Raw genomic sequence first — 20,258 nt, 5'->3', positions numbered from 1 at the left:
AGAGTCCCTGCGAACCCTCGAGGTGAGAGCTGAGTCCAGCCTTCGGGCTATAGACACAGAGTTCGAGGATGCCCTGGCCAAAACTCTTAATAACAACTGTGAGTCGTAGGACTAGCCCGCCGCCATTGTATATAGTTCTTTAGCGTTAGGTTTCCTTTCTTTTTGTTTTTTGTTTGGAGGACACGGTCATTGCTACACTTTTTGCATATAGTTGTTTTTTATAGGGTGTTTTTTAGGATCATTCTGGCTTTTGGGATCATGGACCCTTCATCCTTTCCTGTACATAATTGGACTTTGGTGGATTGTTTGGCTTTTATTTTCCATGGAGTAATGGTTTATTATTATTTTTTTCCTTTGGAACTACAAAAAATACTTTGGTCAAGGACCAGTTTCTGGATTTTCTCTTTTTTGGAGTTTCATGTTCTTTTGGATTTTGCACTTCAATTAGTTTACGTTCATTTAATTTCCATTTTTTATTTTTATTTTGTGTATTTTTTTAATACATTTTCATTTAGTCCAATCGGAGTGTTGTCTGCTCTCAATTGTTTGGTGCATGTGTCAATCCCCATTGGCTCAGGCATGTGTCACTGCTGTGTGGCTATGTTGGACATGTGTTTGGGTGCATGCATGTGTGCTTTTGTGAATGCCATGCCGTGCCACGGGGCTAGTATTGTGAAGTGGGGCCAATGGATGGGTGTGGAGTTGCACTGGGGGGTGGGAGGGCAGCGTGGGGTGGCATTTGGGTGGACATTTGCTACATGATTGTATCTTGTGACAATGTGTTTAGTGGGGGGACATGAGTCAGGGCCTAACTGCAGTTTGCTGTCACTGGTGGGGTGGGGGGACATGAGTCGGGGCCTTCCTGCAGGTTGCCATCACTGGTGGGGTGGGGGGACATGAGTCAGGGCCTGCCTGCAGGTTGCTGTCAGTGGGGTTGACGGGAATATTAAAAGAGAATTAGAGTCAAAGGCTACCCTTGTCATTGACGTAGGGGGAGGTCACCTTTCTGGTAGCAGTGGGGCTAGGTAAATGCTAGCTCAGAGAGAATACCGGGAGCAAGAAATATTAATAATGATAGTTTTTGTCATAGGACAAAAGTTTAATTCAACATAACATAAGACACATATTTACACAGTTAGACATGTGCTTCAGGTAGCACGTTAGGTATGCGTGGTAGAAAAACACTGTGCTATGCATATGAGTTGGTTAGTAAAACAAGTGACTGGTCTTTCATGCATTGCTAAATCAAGTAGCAATGCACTAACATTGTCGACACAATGGTTGTTGTTGGTGTTTCTGGTTCGGTGCTTAGTAGAAACAAGGCAATGGCTGTTTGAAATTTGGACAGCGCTGCTAGAGGCACCAAACTGTCTTCAGGACATTGGGCCTCATTCCGAGGTTGGAGGTAAGCACGGGTATTTTCCGGCATGGCGGAAAGTACGACTCCGGCAAGGTGCCAGACCGCTAATTGCATCCCATTCCGACCTCGCGGACACGCGCTTTTCGCCATGCCGGAAAAGTACCTAGCGGCATGCCGCAAAACGCCCCGAAAAGCCCCTACCGGCCTGCTTCGACACGTACTTTACAACACCGCCATGGAAGCAGCAGCAACAGTAAATAACGGGGACCGTAATTTACGCATCCCGTAAATTACGGTCACCGCAATACCACGGAACCGGAAATTACGTCACCGCACAGGAACGGGAAGGAGCGCGGCGGCCATCTTTAAAAACACAATCCATTGCCATCCTCATCAGGCAGCACCCTTGGGAACAATCCGAAGTTGGGGAAAGCAACAGGAACCCAGGAACTATGCCCAAAGCACCCAAGAAGTCCGCGGACCGTCTCCGCAAGAAGAGATTCTGCCCTGATGAGCTCCAGGTCATGGTGGACCACCTTGCAGAACACGCTGACGTGGTGTTCAGCCCAGACATGCGGAGGGAGTCCACCATCCGCAAAAAGGACATCTGGGCAGAAACCGCCCAAAGGGTGAGCGCTGTAGGCTCCACCCCTCGCACACCCAAGGACTGCCGCAAGCGGTGGGATGACTTGAGGGTGCGGGTGCGGGGACTCCTCACTGCCAACAGGAGTCAGGCCATGCTGACCGGAGGGGGCCCAAGTTCCCCTGTGCCACTCGAGCCATGGGAGGAGACATGCGCCGCATTGATCGGCACGGAATGCATAGAGGGCATCGGCGACATGGACTGCGGGGCAACGACATCTGCCGATGGAGGTGAGTGTCCAAAGTAAACACTGCCAATGGCAATTGCATGATGTAGACTCCCCCAAGGGCCATTAAAGGCATCCTGTCATGTAGCCAACCCCCCCTCCAACTAATGCAGAGTCAACTGCAACGCAATCAAGGTCCAAGTACATTACACACATCAGCCATAGTGCAGTAAGTTGCACATTCCATCATGCACACTGTGCATCAGGTTCGGTAGTGTGTGAGCCAGACTGCACATTACTATGGCAGGATGAGTCACTCCGACACATGCGTACACATGCGTACATACAAATCACTATCATATGTACAAGTACTGTTCCAACGCCCAGAGGGCCACAAACCCCTAATTACAGTAATGTGAATGCAGCGAACTATGCAATTAGCGCATCATACAATCACTCACGTTGTCCCTCTCCTCTACCCCCACAGGCACCGATCATGAGAGCGGGGATACCCAGGCGACCCGTCCATCCACCTCCACGGGCAGAGGCCGTTCCCGGAGCATTCCAGCACGGAATAAGGATAAGACCCAGGCACCACAAACGGCAGTGGTGGATGCACCACCTCAATCCCTCCCTGCCTTGGAACCTGCCACATTGGACACCCCAAGGTCGACAGAATCGAGCATTGCTGGGGAGTTGGCAGCTACGGCCACCCAGGAGAATGTGGACAGCCCATTGTCGATCTGTGGTGCCACTGAGGAGGACTTTTACCCCACAGTCCACACCCCGGAGCCCACCGATGTCCCCCTGCCATCAAGCAGTGACTCTGTGGTGCAGGAAACACCTGGCCGTAGTGCTCCGGCAGTCCCTGGCCCTATTCCACCAGTCGAGGCCATGCCAGGGCAGGTAGGCCCAATACCCGCCAGGAATGTTGCGACATACATTGATGAACCACGGGCACAACAGCTGACGGACCTCATCAATGTGTTCCTGGAGGACACCCGCCAGGGCAGGGTGGAGTGGGTGGATGAGCTGAGGCAGATGCGTCAGGCGGTCACTGACAGCACCAATCGGCTGTGTGTGGTGCTGGGACGCATCGCGGATGCCCTGGAGGCTGCACCTCCCACACGACAGCCCCAGCGGGAGGACACACCGTCACAGTGCTCCTCCACCCAGACAAGCCCGCTCCGACGCTCATTGCGTACTTTGCGCCGGCCCAACATGGATCCCCCTGGCTCTGGGGGCACGCCCTGAACATGATGGCACACACATGTGGCCAATGTTGGCCTAATGGCACTATTCTGGGGTTGTTGTGGGTGAGGGGGGGGGGGTGTGGGTGTGTTTGGGAGTTGGGGGGAGGGGGGGTGTGGGTGTGTTTGGGAGTTGGGGGGAGGGGGGGTGTGGGTGTGTTTGGGAGTTGGGGGGAGGGGGGGGGGTGTGTTTGGGTGTTGGGGGGAGGGGGGGGTGTGGGTGTGTTTGGGTGTTGGGGGGAGGGGGGGGTGGTGGAGGTATCGTTGTACACGTTCCATTACAATCATTAAATACACTTGTTCATGATGTAAAACGGAGTGGACATTGATCATTGCGCAGGTGTCATTTGATGTCTCACAGTCCATGGAAGGCAACATTTGCATCCTGGGGAGTCCGTGGTAGGTATATGTGGTCCCTTGTGTGCTTGAGGGGGGCTTCCAGCACTCGGTTCAGTATCCGGGTATATTAGGGTTGTGATGTACCATGCATGTGCCCCACTGTGTGCCGGTAGGTGCCTGTGCCAAGGAAGTGGAGCACAGTCACTACCTTCAGTGGAGGGGGGATGGTAGAGCTTTATGCTATGTAACTCACTATGTCGTCATGTATCAGGGCCACTATGGTGGTGATGGTGTCATGGTCAAGCCGGTACAGGGTGTGGATCTGATGTCGTGTTGGGTTGAAGGACGTGGCTCAGATGCGAGGTATTGGGGTCTGCCGGCGTGGAAACGGTGGCTGCACTGGTGGTGCATGCTGGGCCTGTCTCACCCTCCGTCTCCTCCTGTGTGTCCTCTGTGGTTGGGGCTGTGGTTGTTGTTGTTACTGCCTTGTAAGTGGGGCCTCCGGCTACAGTTGTGCCACTACTATTGGTATCATCTTGGTGTGGGAGAGGGTGTGGTGTGTGGGTGTGCTCATTTTGTGCTGTGCCGTACTCCATTGGCTACACCTGTGCTGATTGTGTGCACCTGTGGCTGTGGAATCCACTGCTCAGTGTTCTTAACTCCTTCTCTGAGATGCCTGTATGTACTCCATGCCGGTAAGGTACTTTACGGCCTTGAGGAGTCCGTAATTTACGTGTGCTCCATGCTTGGGATCAGCTCCGGTTTACGCCATGCCGTTCATTACGCCATGGTGGTGTGCGCGCGCGACCCAAGGACGTAAATTACGGCATTGTTATTTACGGTGCCGTAATTTACGTTCTGAGGGGTCGGAATGGCATGGAGCGGAATACTATGGCGGTAAGTCATTACCGGCATGGTTTGTACCTTACCTCCAACCTCGGAATGAGGCCCATTGATTGTTATAAAGACGATGTTGCATGAGGTGGGCGTGCGCCTGGGGGTTTGAAAAAACAATTTTAGATTAGTTGTATGGTGATCAAGGTGTGCCAGAGAATGGAAGAACACTGCAAGGAGGTGAACCTACCTAGGTTATTGTACCAACGCTATGGCGAGAGATTAGATTTGGGCCAGCTGTGGGTGGTTGCAGTGGCTGAAGGTCGGTCTGCAACGTCAGACTAGAAAATCTAGGTTTTAAGAAACATCTATTAGGTAATTGTAGATTTGGGATTAAATCGCAATTGGTGGTGTGTAAGACCATAAATAGAAAAGTAGTACCTGGAAGCCGCTAATTGGCGTTGAGAGGTGGCGTTATCTGAATACTGATTGCCTTCAAGGTACGGAGTAACCCAATAGTAGTGGGGGAGAAAGACTAAGGTTAGAAGTCTTATTTAGTGGTAGCCAGAAGAGAGGTTTACTGGTGTGGTGGGTAGGAGCGTGCAAGGAGGGTGAAGTGGCAGGGTCAGATGCTAGGTGCAGTTGATAAAGCACTCGTTAAGTGCAGAACGCCTCGTGGTGAGCAGCGTGAGGTAATTGGCACTCGGCTGCGTATAGTACATAAAGAGGTAGGCAGGCATATGTGGTGGATGGTGCACTACTATTCGTGGAGCTGTCCTGTTGGGTGCCTACAAAAAGAGGTCAAGCTGCCAGTGAAGATGTCTGGTACAAGATCGAGGTGATAATGTCACTGATTGCAAAGTATAACGTGCCGTAGTGAGCGAGATTGAAAGAATGAACAGCGCACCGTGATGGAAAAACTACGGCGAACAAACCATCCGGCATTGCTGCCGTGGGGAGTGCCTGAGATCTAGTGATTATGAAAATAATTTTAAATCAACATGAGATCACGGTGCGATGCGTTGTGCGTGGACAGCGGGTGGCTTACTCCTTCAAACGAAGCTGTATCCAAGCAGTAATCTCTGCGTTCAGCGGCGCGCATGCATGCAGCGAACGTGCCTATTTATTCAGGCAAGGAAAACTTTAACGAGCGCAAAACAACTACTGCACATGTGTGAAAAGCGAGTAGTGTTGGCGAAAGTGTCACTGCTTGCTGGAAATGGACCGGGGCAACCAATTGTATCGGGAGACGAGTGTTCGCAAAATCAAATAATCATTTTATGGCTGTGGCATATCAGTTGTCGTTTTTTTGTTAGACAAACACTAACAAACCGACTATATTCAAAAACGGCAGGTTATCAACGTGTTATGGCCTAATATAAAGAGGAGCAGGTGCTTATTGTATGTAATGCACCATAATGGATGGAATTCATTGCGGTGTGACAAAGCTTTGATCGGCTGAAAAAAGTACAATCCATTACACATTTTGCAAGAAAACACGATAAACAAAACCATAATGTTGTATGTTATATCTGGATCACACAATGTGGTAGAAATCATTGGGTACAGTTACAAGTGTGTCTTGTGGGGCACGTATTTTTACAAAACCGGTTGTGCGCCATTTTTCAAGTAACAAGATAGGGGTTGTACATATCTGGATTTTTGCGAGGCACAGTAAGTGTAGAAATGCAGGTAGCTTAGTAGGCAGATAAAGTAATGATGTGATTACAAGGCTTTTACTGGGTGAAGAAAAGGTTCCACTCGATGGAAATGTTAAGGCCCTGTTTTACAGAATATAGGCGATAAATCCATCTCTGCTCTAGTTTGCGTAAGGCCAAATCTTTTTCTCCCCTGCGAAAGGGGTTTCTTGCAGTTTGTAGTACGGCCCAGAAGATGTCATTATGGGTGTGTTTCTTCGCCTTGAAATGAGCGACTAGGGGTTTATCCTCTACTTGATTCTTCACGCAGGATCAATGTTCGCAGATGCGTTGTCTTATCTCTCTTTTACATTTGCCTACATATGTTAAATTGCAAGGGCATTTTATGATGTAGACCGACGATTTGGTTTTACAGTTAGTGAAAGAATTCAGAGTTCAGAGATTGCCATTCAGATTGATGGTTTTCATGTTTTCCAGTAGGGAGCAGACTGAGCAGCTGCCGCACTTAAAATGGCCTTGCACGGGAGGGAGGTGCCATTGTGCTGTTTGATGGTTATTCAGTGGGTCCATTTCTACATATGTATGCACCAGGTGATCTTTCAAATTGCGGCTTCGTTTAAACGCAAATCTGGGTTTTTCAGGTTTGAAAGAGTCTGCTGTGTAAAGTTTGTCCCAGTGTTTGAGAACAACTTTTTTGATAGAATTGCTCAGTGGGGTGAACGTGGTAACGCACGTCATCTTAGTGTTGTGTTGCTCTCTTGCTGTTGGTGTGAGGCAAGAGTCTCTGTTAGTATGTTTTGCTCTTTTGCGGCCTTGCCGCACAATGTGCTTGGGATAATCGCGTGCTTTAAGACGGGTGGCTAGTTCTTTGCTCTTGAGATCATAGTCACTGAGAGTGGAACAGTTGCGCCTGACTCTTAAGAATTGTCCATAAGGTAGATTCATTTTAACGCCTGCAGGGTGAAAACCGGAGTATTCTAGTCGGGTATTTTTAGATGTTGGTTTGCGAAATAGGGTCGTGCTCAGTGAGTTGTCCACATTTTTGCAGATTTCTAGGTCTAGAAATCGTATCCGATCTTTGTTGTGTTCAATAGTGAATTTAATGCAGGTATTCCGTGAGTTGAGCCATAGTAGGAATGCAAGGAGGTTGTTTGCGGTCCCTTTCCAGATCATAAAGACGATGTCTATGTAGCGGAGCCAGCATCCAATTGAGTCTTTGAAAGTGTTTGATTCATGATAGATCGAGTTCTTTTCAAAGGAGTCCATGAATAAGTTTGCTACGTCTGGGGCAAAAGTAGCCCCCATGCTGGTTCCGTGACATTCTTGACGTGCTACATATGTGTCTTATGTTATGTTGAATTAAACTTTCGTCCTATGACAAAACTATCATTATTAATATTTTTTGCTTCCGGTGATCTCTCTGAGCTAGCATTTACCTAGCCCCACTGCTACCACAAAGGTGACCTCCCTCTACGTCAATGACAAGGGTAGCCTTTGACTCTAATTCTCTTTTGATATTCCCATTCAACCCTCCAGAGTCAGGCCCCCTCACAAAAAAGAGGGTTTCGCCCCCACTTTTCTCAAATCACTGGGGGTGAGGGGACATGAGTCGGAGCCTGCCTGCAGGTTGCTGTCACTGTGGGGGGGGGACATGAGTCGGGGCCTGCCTGCAGGTTGCCGTCACTGGTGGGATGGGGGGACATCAGTCGGGACCTGCCTGCAGGTTGCCGTCACTGGTGGGGTGATGGGACATGATTCTAACCATGCCTACGGTGTATGGTGCTATGTGGGCTGCCTGCGGGCATGGTCACGGGTGATGGTGTGGTCCCTTGTGGTGTGGGCAGCCTGCGGGCATGGTCACGGGTGATGGGGGGATCCCTTGTGGTGTGGGCTGGCTGCAGGCATAATCACGGGTTATGGGGGGATCCCTTGTGGTGTGGGTTGCATGCAGGCATGGTCACGGGTGATGGTGTGGTCCCTTGTGGTGTGGGCAGCCTGCAGGCATGGTCACGGGAGATGTGGGGATCCCTTGTGGTGTGGGCTGGCTGCAGGCATAATCACGGGTTATGGGGGGATCCCTTGTGGTGTGTGCTGCATGCGGGCATGGTCACGGTGATGGGGGATCCCTTGTGGTGTGGGATGCCTGCGGGCATGCTCACGGGTGATGGTGTGGTCCCTTGTGGTGTGGGCTGGCTGCGGGCATGGTCACAGGTAATGGTGTGGTCCCTTGTGGTGTGGGGCACCTGCAGGCATGGTAATGGGTGATGGGGGGTCCCTTGTGGTGTGGGCTGCCAGCGGGCATGGTCACGGGTGATTGGGGGTCCCTTGTGGTGTGGCCTGCCTGCAGGCATGGTCATGGGCATGGTGATGGGGGGTCCCCTGCGGTGTGGACTGCTTGAAAGCATGGTCCCGGGTGATGGGGGGTCCCATGGGTGATGGGGGGTCCTTTGTGGTGTGGGCTGCCTGCGAGCATGGTCACGGGTGATGGTGTGTTCCCTTCTGGTGTGGGCTGCCTGCATGCATGGTCACAGGTGATGGGCGGTCCCTTGTGGTGTGGGCTGCCTGCAGGCATGGTCATGGATGATGGGGGGTCCCCTGTGGTGTGGGCTGGCTGCGGGCATGGTCACAGGTGATGGTGTGGTCCGTTGTGGTGAGGGCTGCCTGCAGGCATGGTCATGGGTGATGGGGGGGTCCCTTGTTGTGTGGGCTGCCGGCGGGCATGGTCACATGTGATTGTATGGTCCCTTGTGGTGTGGGCTGCCTGCAGGTATGGTCACGGGTGATGGAGGGTCCCTTGTGGTGTGGACTGCCTGCGGGCATGGTCACAGGTGATGGTATGGCCTGCAGGCATGGTCACGGGTGATGAGGGGGTCCCTTGAGGTGTGGGCTGCCTGTGGGCAAGGTCACGGGTGATGGTGTGGTCCCTTGTGGTGTGGGCTGCCTGCAGGCATGGTCACAGGTGATGGGGGGGCCCTTGTGGTGTGGGCTGCCTGCGGGCATGGTCACAGGTGAGGGTGTGGTCCCTTGTGGGGTGGGCTGCCTGTAAGCATGGTTACGGGTGATGGGAGCTCCCTTGAGGTGTGGGCTGCCTGGGGGCATGGTCACGGGTGATGGTGTGGTCCCTTGTGGTGTGGGCTGCCTGCAGGCATGGTCATGGGTGATGGGGGTCCCCTGTGGTGTGGGTTGCCTGCAGGCATGGTTACGGGTGATGGGGGGGTCCCTTGTGGTGTGGGTTGCCTACATGCATGGTCATGGGTGATGGGGGGGTGCCGTGTGGTGTGGGCTGCCCGCAGGCATGGTTACAGGTGATCGGTGGGATCCCTTGCGGTGTGGGCTGCCTGCAGGGTGTGTTCACGGGTGCTGCCAGCATGCGCAGGATTTTTCACGCGATTTGGCAGGCGCCAGTGGGGTACGCGAGTTCACAGGGGTACGCAAGGCGCTTTTCATGCAATTTTGCTTGCGTGAGCAGGGTACACGTATTCAAGGGGGTGCATGAGGCGCTTTTAATGCGATTTCGATTGCGCGAGCGGGTACGCATAATCAAGGGGGTGCGCAAGGAGATTTTCATGCGTTTTGGATGGCGCGAACGGTGTGCGCGTATTCGCGGAGTTACAGTGGGCCCTTTTCATGCGATTTGGCTGGCGCGAGTGGGGTACGTGTATTCAAGGGGGTGCGCGAGGAGTTTTCACACTATTTGGTTGGCGCAAGCGGGGTACGCATATTCGCGGGGTTATGGTAGGCCCTTTTCACGCGATTTGGCTGGGGTGAGCGATGTACGCGTTTTCAAGGTGGTGTGCACAGAGATTTTCATGCGATTTGGCTGGCGTGACCGGGGTGCGCGTATTGAAGGGGGGCGCAAGGATCTTTTCACGCGATTTGGCTGGCGCGCACAGGGTGCGTATATTCAACGGGGCGCACAAGGAGATTTTCACACGATTTTGCTGGTGCGAGACTGGAACAAAATTTTGCAGGGTTTCGCAGGGCCCTTTTCACGCGATGTGGCTGCCAAGAGAGGGGTACGTGCTGTTTTTCATGCAAATACGGTGTAGGGGGGCTGTATGCTGGTCCAGGGTAGCGGCCCTTTGCCCCGTATTGGGGATTTCTATGGCTTTTTCTGGCGCAGGGGCATTCTTGGGGGCGTAACTGATGCAGCTGGATGTTCGCTGCGCCACAGCTGCAAATGGCTCTGGAAATCATGAATACGCGGTGCGCCAAAATGCTGTTTTGTGCTGCCCCTGGTGCACCCGTGGCGCACGCTCCCTGTCTGCGCCAGGCGCATGCTCTACTTCTGCGCTGAATTCTATGAATTGGCCCCTTAGTCAGTACTTTAATTTAAAAAAGATATTCTATAGAAAAACAGTGTGCCAAATGCAAATGGTATATTAACATTGGAGCCTTCATGTTAAAAGTAAATAAAGCGATTAGCTAACATTTTATTGTGGGAGACCTCTTAAAATTAGCCCCCAGTTTGCTGGTGCAGAGTCATTTCTGAAAAAATTGATGCAAACCTTGGGAAAACAAACCTACAGACCACTATTTAATTTTTGATGGTGGTTTTGATGATTTTTGAAGGAGAAATTATTACAGCTTTGAAGACGCCCAATGGACTTCTTCACTATTAATTGTTGAAATAAATTGCAAGTCAGTGGGAACTGACACTGCGTGCACTTTCCAAGAACAAAGCTAATGATTAATAAACTAACACCTACTGGTCAGGATTAGCTGGCATGATAATAGGAAGCATTTTGAATGAATTCGCTTCATACTCTACATACAAGCTGAACAGCAGAGCTTGGAGGAGACAGAGGCAGACAGATGTGATGTTCCTAGTCAGCAGAAACCAAGTGGGACAGAGTTTGGAGGAATAGATGAACAATATGGCAGGACTGCCTGGGTAAGTAGAAACAAACATCTATTTTGATGCATTTAACATGGCAGAGTAAACCTGTTTATGTGCCTAAAAATTGTTACTTTGACAATTTTCCAAATTCACATTTGTGTCCGTTTCAATATTTTAGTGGGTATAATATGCCATTTTTGCAACATATGTTTCTTTTCCATGATTAAACCATTTAGAGACACCATGGTGTATTTTTGTCAGGCATCCTTCCAAGAATCCTTTGTGCTGGTAAGACACTGAGTTTATCGAGAAATGAGTTTCTACATAGCGCATTAAGACCCTTTCTTCCCCTGGTATTTCTTTGGCCTGGATAAGTCAACCCATCTAAGCCCTTGGATGGAAGAGAGGAATCCAAAGAGGTGGATTTCAAATGTGTTATCTATAGTGCATGGGCCAGATTCTCAAAAAGCAGTGCAAATGAAAGGAATGCAGAGAATGCACTTGTTTCATTTGTGATTCTTTCAGAAATAGTCACCTTATTCTCAAAGGTGGCCTGAGCATTTCAGCAGGGGCTGGACAACAGTGCAGAGATGTGCTGTCGAGCCCCGTTGTATATGTTAGTGCTCGGAGCTAACAAATTGCCTCACTTCCGCCAAAGAAGGTTTTGAGAATCTAGCCCTATGGCGTTAGATTGCTTTATGTTGTTTTTAGGTAACTTCCCTTAGAAGTCATGAAGCCTCATTAGAAGTTTTCTGGTATACTGGTGGTAATTACGTCAGGATACCGGCAAACAGTAATACTTTTACTGGTGCCTGATCTGCCGGAATTACAAGCAGATTACACGTGCCGACAAGGGAAGGTAAATCCCCATTCCATGGAGCCCCATAGTACTCCATGGGGTAATTGCTGGTATTACTGGCACCAGTAATAATACTGGCACTGATAACATTGGTGCCAGTAATACTGACTGTTTCTGCCAGTGGGTTGCCTGACTTACCTCCAGTTCTTAGCTGGAGGTAAATCAGGCCACCCCACTGGCAAACATGTAGTTTGCCAGTTCAGAATTGTGCCAGAAAAACAGAATTATCGGCACGTTAATTCCAGAACGGCAAACTAATAATGAGGCCCATGGACTTTTGACAGAGTTTTTAACTTTTCGCATTTAATGGTTAAGGGTTATTGGGTTGTACCTCTCTACTGGCTTGCCAATCCTGTTTTACTATAGTATTGTAATGCTCTCTACAAAGGAATAAATATACATGAATGCTAAACAAAAACAATGAGAACATTATTTGGTGTCTTTCTATTTATGAGTATAAAAAGTGTCGGGGTCATTACAGTTTTGCCGATGTGGTAAAAGTGCTGGCAAATGTGGCAGTCATACCGCTACTTTTACCACACCGGCAAAACACAAGTTCGTGGTGAGGGCACTGATTTACCTCCAGCCAAGTGCTGGTGGTAAATCTTGTCCCCACTGGCAAAGAAATGCTGGAATTACTGGCACCGGTAATTCTGGTGCCGGCAATTCTGGCAATCCCCTCCATGGAGTCTTACCTGACACCATGGAATGGGAAATGCACAACAAATAAAATGACTAAATGAATGGGCAAGTACTTACCTTACTGGCACTTTGAATCTGCCGTAATTCCAGCAGACTGAGTGATGGTAATGATAAATCCGTTTTGTGGTCTCCAGCCGGTAACAACCGCAGGATACAACCAAACTTATAATGACCCCCACAATATTGTAAGTATAAATACTTGTTGTTTTATTGATAAAGTTAAGTAGGGAAAATATTGACATCTAATGTTAATCATTGCCAAAGGGGTAAAAAGAAGGTACTCCTAGACCCACGACAATTCTGCTGCCCAATACTAAACATGTCAGGTACTAGGTGAAGTGGTTTCCCTTACACTAAGGAGAGAAATCCAACTCTCTCCAGAGCCTCACGTCGGGTACTCCATTATTATCTACCGCACAACCTGCGACAACCATGGGTGAGAAATTCTTTGGAGGTTTCCTTTTGGATAGAGATCAGGCTCTGTCAGGAAGGGTTCGATGAAAATCAGAACAATATGCAGGGCTGTTATATTATTGAAGGTTCACCAGACAGCTTCCCTGACTCATCCTAGTGCTATTTGCCTGCAAGGGATTGCACCTGCAGCTCACTGAAGCAGTGGCACAGACTGCAGTGCCTGAGCAGGAAACAACTACACCTGCCCCCAATAACACAGTCAGAGGGTAGAGGGGAGAGTTAAGGGTGTCATTTCACAAGGGGAAAAGAAGCGTTCAGTAATACCATGATTATGACACATCCCACAGCACCCTGTTCCACTGCCTCCTGCCATGGCAGTTGGCGGTGCCAGAGGTAGCTATGGTGACCTGCTGTTGACCAGGCTTAATTGCCTTGTGGTACGGACAGGATCATTAGAAACATACCTCCATCTACCATCTTCATGTGAAGGAGCACAAGGAAGACATTTCCTCACCTCTTGTTGCACCCAAAAACACTCAGAAACAAATAAAATGTTACTGAAGCGTTCTGAGTGGGACAATGTGTGGGGACCTGAGAATGTAAACTGGGCTCTTAAAGAACTAGTGTATGTTCATCTATTAGCATTGCCCCTTGCATTACCATGAGTTGTAGGGTTTTACAGCTTCGGACCCGCCGATTTATAATGAGGCCCATCGCCTTGATCCAATGGTGAACTGGGTTGAATTGACTAGCACAAATCAGATGAGCCTCCCCAAAATGCCCCTACAAATGGGAAACATTTACAAAAGTGGAAGTAGTCTCTCTCGCCAGTGAAATATTTAATGGGAGGCATTGTGAGGAATTGCCATCTGGGAAGGGTTTGCTAGCCTTGTTTTTTGTGTGGATTTTTTAAAATAAAAAGATGCAGATAATTCCATCTCAGAAAAGCTAGTCGGCTAACCAGACCTCCCTTTCATTAAACTCCATGCCAAGCGCCTAGCGTACACCTCTGTCTTCCTGCATGAGTACCCTGATTTGCAGTTCTTGCTCTCCAGTGGTACAGAGGAGGCAGGTGCTGAAAGGAAATCAACCCAAAAATTGCATGGAAAAATAATCAAGAGTCAAATAAGCACTACACCTCTTTGCCAGGGAAAACAAGGTTAATTGCATGCAAAAAAGGCCTCAGACGGTCCCATAGAACCAAACTGACATGGTGCGCTCTAATTTTTCCAAAGGGTTACGTCTTTTATAGAGTGATAAGCCATAATTAACAATACTAACATAATAATGAGATACAACATAATCCCTTCACTACCATTGACTACAACCTATATAACATGCTAATGTCCCCCTATATTCCCTGGACCGATTGACCACCTCTAATCTAAACCCATTCCCCTATACACATGGGCCCTCATTACGACCCAGGCGGTAAGTTACCGCCTGGGCCGTGACTTTACCACCATGGCGTAAACTATGTTTACGCCATGGTGGTTGGCGGACTTACCGCCCCATTCCGACCTTGGCGGGGCGGTAAGTCCCCAATCCCCATTTACCCTTCCCCATTCCCATTTTTGCCCCATAGGGCATAATGGGAGTGGGGGAGGCGTTAATTACGCCACCGTAAATTACGGTGGCATAATTAACTCCATGGTCCCTTAGCGCCATGGATTTTAACACCTGCTAAAAGCAGGTGTTAAGTCCGCCATGGCGCTAAGGGACCTCGTACTCAGGCGGTAAGGGTCGGCGCTGTTTACGGCGCCGTAAACCCCTTACCGCCTGAGTTGTAATGAGGGCCATGGTCCCCTACATCGTCACTTGCAAATCCAGGTATGTGATTGTTGGCTTCCCCTTATTGACATATTCATAAATTAAGACCCTTGCGTTATGTGCACCCCTTCATTCCAGACGCGATCAAAGTAAACTGGCAAGGCCAACTCTGCTTTTGATAAGACAATAAATAGGCCTTCTAATTAACACAGACGCTGTGGCGCACACAACTTGCCTCCCCAACCTTGTACTTAATTTGTTGGCATCACCTCTAATCCCCCCATCCCAAATCATGGAACGTTCCATACATGGCTCCCTCCTTATCTCCTTCGTACCCCAGGTGCCCAGTAATGATGTGACCAGGGCACTGCTCTTGAGTCGGAATTTCAGGGATGTATTTGCTTTTGGATGTGTTCTACTTGTAATTCATAAAGGTTGACTGCTCATTGAGGAGGGCAGTAGTGCCCTAAATCATCACCTTGCCCATTGGCACAACAAAACGTTATGCCCTGTTCTCATGAATTTGTCCTTCAAAGGGCTCATCCCTACCAACTCTCCCTGCAGCTCACTTTCCGTTCCGACCCTATTCAGGCTCTGCAGCTGGATACAATGAGTGTATCCAGCACTGTAAGGATACAATCCGATCTTCAATATATGGTCAACAGAAGCAAACAATCAAATTGGAAAAGTTGATTGTAATGAAAATGGCTGTTCTGACCTATTCAAGAAATTCTTGCTGCAGTTTTTGAAAGGCAATGGCCCTATAATACCCACATTTTTGATGGCTTGTTGTCACCCAACAATTTCCCCTTATCGTGAAAATCAGAAACCCCTTCCCTTATGTCGCGCTAAACAAAACCCCATGTATACCTCCAATATTCACTACACACAGGAAACATCTTCTGTTTCTGACATTTCTGTATGTGATGTTTTTGAACAATATCATTTTGGAAATCCAATTGCATCTATGGACTTCAGATCCCAGAAAGCCTCAAGTACTGAGACGAATAAGAGGAGAGAATAATTAATGCAGAGTAAGCAAAGTACAAAGACCAACATGCAGGCTAGTTATTCCATTGAAACCAAGTGGCCCGGGGCATTTAAAAATGGCAACAGCCACATTCAGAAAGGCAGTACAGTAGAGAACCGCAGAGGAGAAGATGGGCACATTCATACATCGGTTCGCAAATGAGTTACAGACAATGGTATCGTGGGAAAGATGCAGAAGCATAGCAGGCCTACCTGAAGGATTATGGGAGCACCGAGAAGCACAACAGAGCTCCTGGAGCGGTCGAGTCTGGAAGCAGCGTTCTCTGATCCTGCCCACAGAAGGAAGCCAGCGAGTAAACGCAGAGCCACAGGGAATGCTGAAAAGATGCCCGCTCCACCTGTGAAGTCAATCCAGGGAGGAAGCTTCACAGCAGATCCACACCATATGTTGGAGATGCCACAAACAACCAATGAGACGGCCCAGAACCATTGGGGACCCTGGGGCATACCGACAAACAAGAAAGCAAGTGAATGAAGAATGTGAAGTTGATATTTTGATAATACTCGAAGACGATTTAAATACAAGCAAAATATAAAGTTAGATCAAGGTATAAAAGAAAGAAGATTTGAATACCGGCAAGATAAAGTGCAACAATGAAATCTCATTAATTACATGTGCATGAGATGTCTATGTGGGGAGAGTTGAAGCAAGTGTTGTCCTAAGCAAATACATTGGACAGAACAAAGCAGATGCTGGTGTTATATATTGAAATCAACACTAAAGCCAATAGTGAAGTCCTGGTAAATAGAAGACACCAGGCAATTGACCTTTGGGAGAAAGATAGCTGGCAGGGGAGTATACCAGGGGATCTGTAATACCTCTAAAGAGAGGATTCTTGGCAGGGGAGTATACAAGGCAATCCACTGAAATTGTGTAAAGACTGTACCATTGTGCCAGGATTCCTGGCAGTGGAGTATACCAGGAAATTCATTGAAATTGTGAAAAGACTACAATGGAGAAAGGAGTACTGGCTAGGGAGTATACCAGACAATGGGCCTCATCACGACCTCGGCGGTAACCCTTAAATCCGGCGGTAGCGCTATTACTGCTGGATTTAAGGGTCCGCCGAATCAGGGCCTCGGTGGATTTCAACCCAGCTCTGAGCTTGTCAGGGTGCAGGCATTGGGATTGTGTAGAGGGGAGCCTGGAGTGAGTTGTGGACGTGGTCCACACATGGACAAATACAAAAAACTCCAGCGCAAAAGGATATTGCCTTATCGAAGGTTTCTGTGCCCTCTTTGCAGGAACAAAGGCCTACAAACTCCAATTCCCAGCAGGCCCTGGGCCAGAAACTACAAAATCCCACCCACATTGGGTGGAGCACATCCGCGCATGCGCGCGCGCACGTTAGCACGGGGCTTGTGCTTGAACTCCCGAACGAAGAGGACGTGTTTATTGCAGCTCCGAGGAAGGGGACACACGCGAGGGGCCACGCCCCAGCCAGCCATCACCCGGGCCCCTCACACGCCTGAGATAAGTACAGCAAGCGCAGGGGAGCAGCTACAGCACATGCTGGGAAAACCGCGCTTGGGCAGCAAAGCCGCGTTCAGGGGCGAACAGTCAGGAATCTCTCACGCGAAGCGGGGCACACGCAAGGGGGCACCGCCCAGACTCATCAGTCCCCTTGTTCGGCAAAAGATAAGTCCAGCATTAATCCAAAGCTAAGACCCGTGAAAGACTCGCACCGAAGCGCAGCGATCCCACGAGCAGTGCATATTATTTGCATGCATAATTAGCCATGTGCACTAGCTAAGGGAACCGCAACTGGGAGCACAGCGGCGTGGCTTGTACTGAAGTCGTACTGCGCTACATGGGTCTAGCGGCACGTTTATTATTTACTCTACGTGTGCATATTAACACGTGGATCAGCGAGAACTGCGGGGCCACGTGTGGCCTAACCGCATATCAGGGTGAAACCCACTCAAGGGGGCATACGAGTTAGAATGTGGGGGTGCATGAAGGAATGTCGTTTACCCACTGATGCATCTGTTGTGTGTGTGAGGAAACACTCACAAGGTAGTAACTCATAACTCTCTTTGCAGCATTTATCTGCTCCGGAGACCGGACCTGAGAGTGCGCAGGCAGGAGGCCAGCACTCAAAAACAGAGATAAGTCCTTTTGCTCTAATTGCCTCATTGATGACAGTGTGTAATGTGGGCATGTAATGTATATGCAGGTTTGGGTATGCATGTTTAATTGTTAGTTTGTATTTACCCTATCACCCCCAGTCCTGTCCACCTTCCCTCTCCTAAACCTTGTTCTGGTTATCCTGAAAACCAGTTCCTGTCCAACCATCGATTCCCTAACCCTCTTTCCCCGCCGGGGTCTCGGAGGTCTGTGTAAACTGTGACTTGCAGGCACCCAGACCACGGAGGGGGTGGTTGGTTCGTGCCACTCCTGCGCTTGAAGGTTGGAGCCTGACAGAGCTGGTGTGAAATCCGCTGAGAATTTGCGCTCATACCACCGGGGGGAAATCCGCCGGCGGTATGAGTGCGAAATTTCCCCATTGAGCCCAATGGGGAATGGGGCTTTCCTGAATGGGCTCAATGGGGAATGGGCACTTCCAAGTCCACCCAACTCGTGATCCCGCGCTATTAGCGCCGGGGGCTATGGTGGTCACGCTAATAGCCCCCGCGCTAATACCGGCGGCGTTACCGCCGAGGTTGTGATGAGGCCCAATCCGCTGAAATTGTGAAAAGACTGCGCCATTGTTAAAGGATCCCTGGAAAGGAACTATTCCAGGCAATCCACTGAAGTTATGAAAAGACTGTAACATTGTGGCAAGATACCTGGCAGGGGAGTAAACCGGGGGATCTAAGAGGGCCATGAGGAGACACCCTGGCAGTTACATACACCAGGCATTTTAAGCTGTATAATGAACTTTAATACTTGTGGAAGCTACCTGGCAGGGAAATATAAGAGGGAATCTGAAGAGCCCCATAAGAGCATCCCTGCAGAGGAGTGTCCCAGGTAATTCACTAAATAAGACATGCATACAAGACGTCCTGCCAGTCAAAGCTACCAGGTGTTTTGGGAACTGTGGAAAGATACCTGGCAGGGGAGTGTACCAGGGGATATGAAGAACCCATAAGAGGATTATTGGCAAAGATGCATGCCAGGCAATCCGACAGAAGTTGTAAAGAAAGTTTAAAAGTGATACAGAATTCCTGGCAGTAGGTTTACCAGGGAATCTGGAAAGTATACTACCCAAACAGTTACGTTTACAGAAAGAGATTTATGTCAATAGAACCACTTTTGCTACAAAGGCATTGACAGATGTTTTGGAATATATTGTGTGAATAAGAACTTTTGAATCCAATGTAAACTCTTAAGGAATTCATGGATGAAGAGACACTTGTGTGATACAAAGAAACTGTTCTGTGAAAGAGACACCTTTGCCCCCCTGCTTAAAAATGCAGTGGACGGGAACTATCATCTGGTTGCAAGGATTTCTCCTTCGAAAATACTTTCGGATTTATTCTCTAACTGCTTCTCAATCGACTATCCTGCTCTCCTCACTAAATCTGGTAGGAAGAAGTTTAAAAAGACATCCTGGTCTCCAACCCAGGCCTCCCTATCGCTGACACCTATGCCAGTGCCTCTTCCAGGCAAACTTTCACTGACATCCTCTTTGTCGTTCCCGCTCCTGACCTATGGACCCTGAATATGGTCTCTGTGCTATCTCCCTTCTCTTGTTCTCCCGTTAATGGTGGCACCCGGTGGGAGGCCCTCCTGTCCTCCTTCCTCTCCTCTAAGATCATCATTAAAGTTTATGTTAATGGCACCATCTTGGTCCAAGGCCCCCATGCCAACCTCCTCCTCTTCAATAGATGCTTCCCATGCCTCATCAATTTCTTCTCTTCTCCTGCTGTCCCCTCTCCCCTCTCCAAAGCCTCCTCGGCTCCCCTGCTACCACCTCCTTGGCTACCCTTCCCTCTCCTCTTTCCCTGTCTGCCCCCCCATAGGCTTATTCTACACTTCCGCAGGGCGTACCTCTGATGTGTATCCCTCCCCAGGAGTCTTTCAAGGATGGCAACCTTCTCCATATTGTCACTCTTAACTCTTGCTCAGCTGTCAAACACTCCTCTGACATCTGCCACCTTCTTGAGAAACTCGACCTTGATGTCTTCGGTCTCACTGGGACATGGTTCACGCCCAGCTCTGTCACAAGCTTTGACACTCTCCTCCCTGGAGGCTACAAGATCCTCTCCGCGCCCAGGTACAACCGCCCCGGAGGGGGTGTAGCCCTGATCTTCCCCGAGTGGATTCCTGCCTCTGTCATTCCTACGCAAGCCAACTCCTCCTTCTAATGCCTCGTCTGCAGGCTCTCTCTCTCCTAGCCACTCCCTTATTGTGGCTACTATCTATTGGC

This window comes from Ambystoma mexicanum, chromosome 1q (assembly GCF_040938575.1).
Source record: "Ambystoma mexicanum isolate Mex_15411 chromosome 1q, UKY_AmexF1_1, whole genome shotgun sequence".
Classification (NCBI taxonomy): domain Eukaryota; kingdom Metazoa; phylum Chordata; class Amphibia; order Caudata; family Ambystomatidae; genus Ambystoma; species Ambystoma mexicanum.
Note: the sequence above shows the minus strand (reverse complement) of the source record.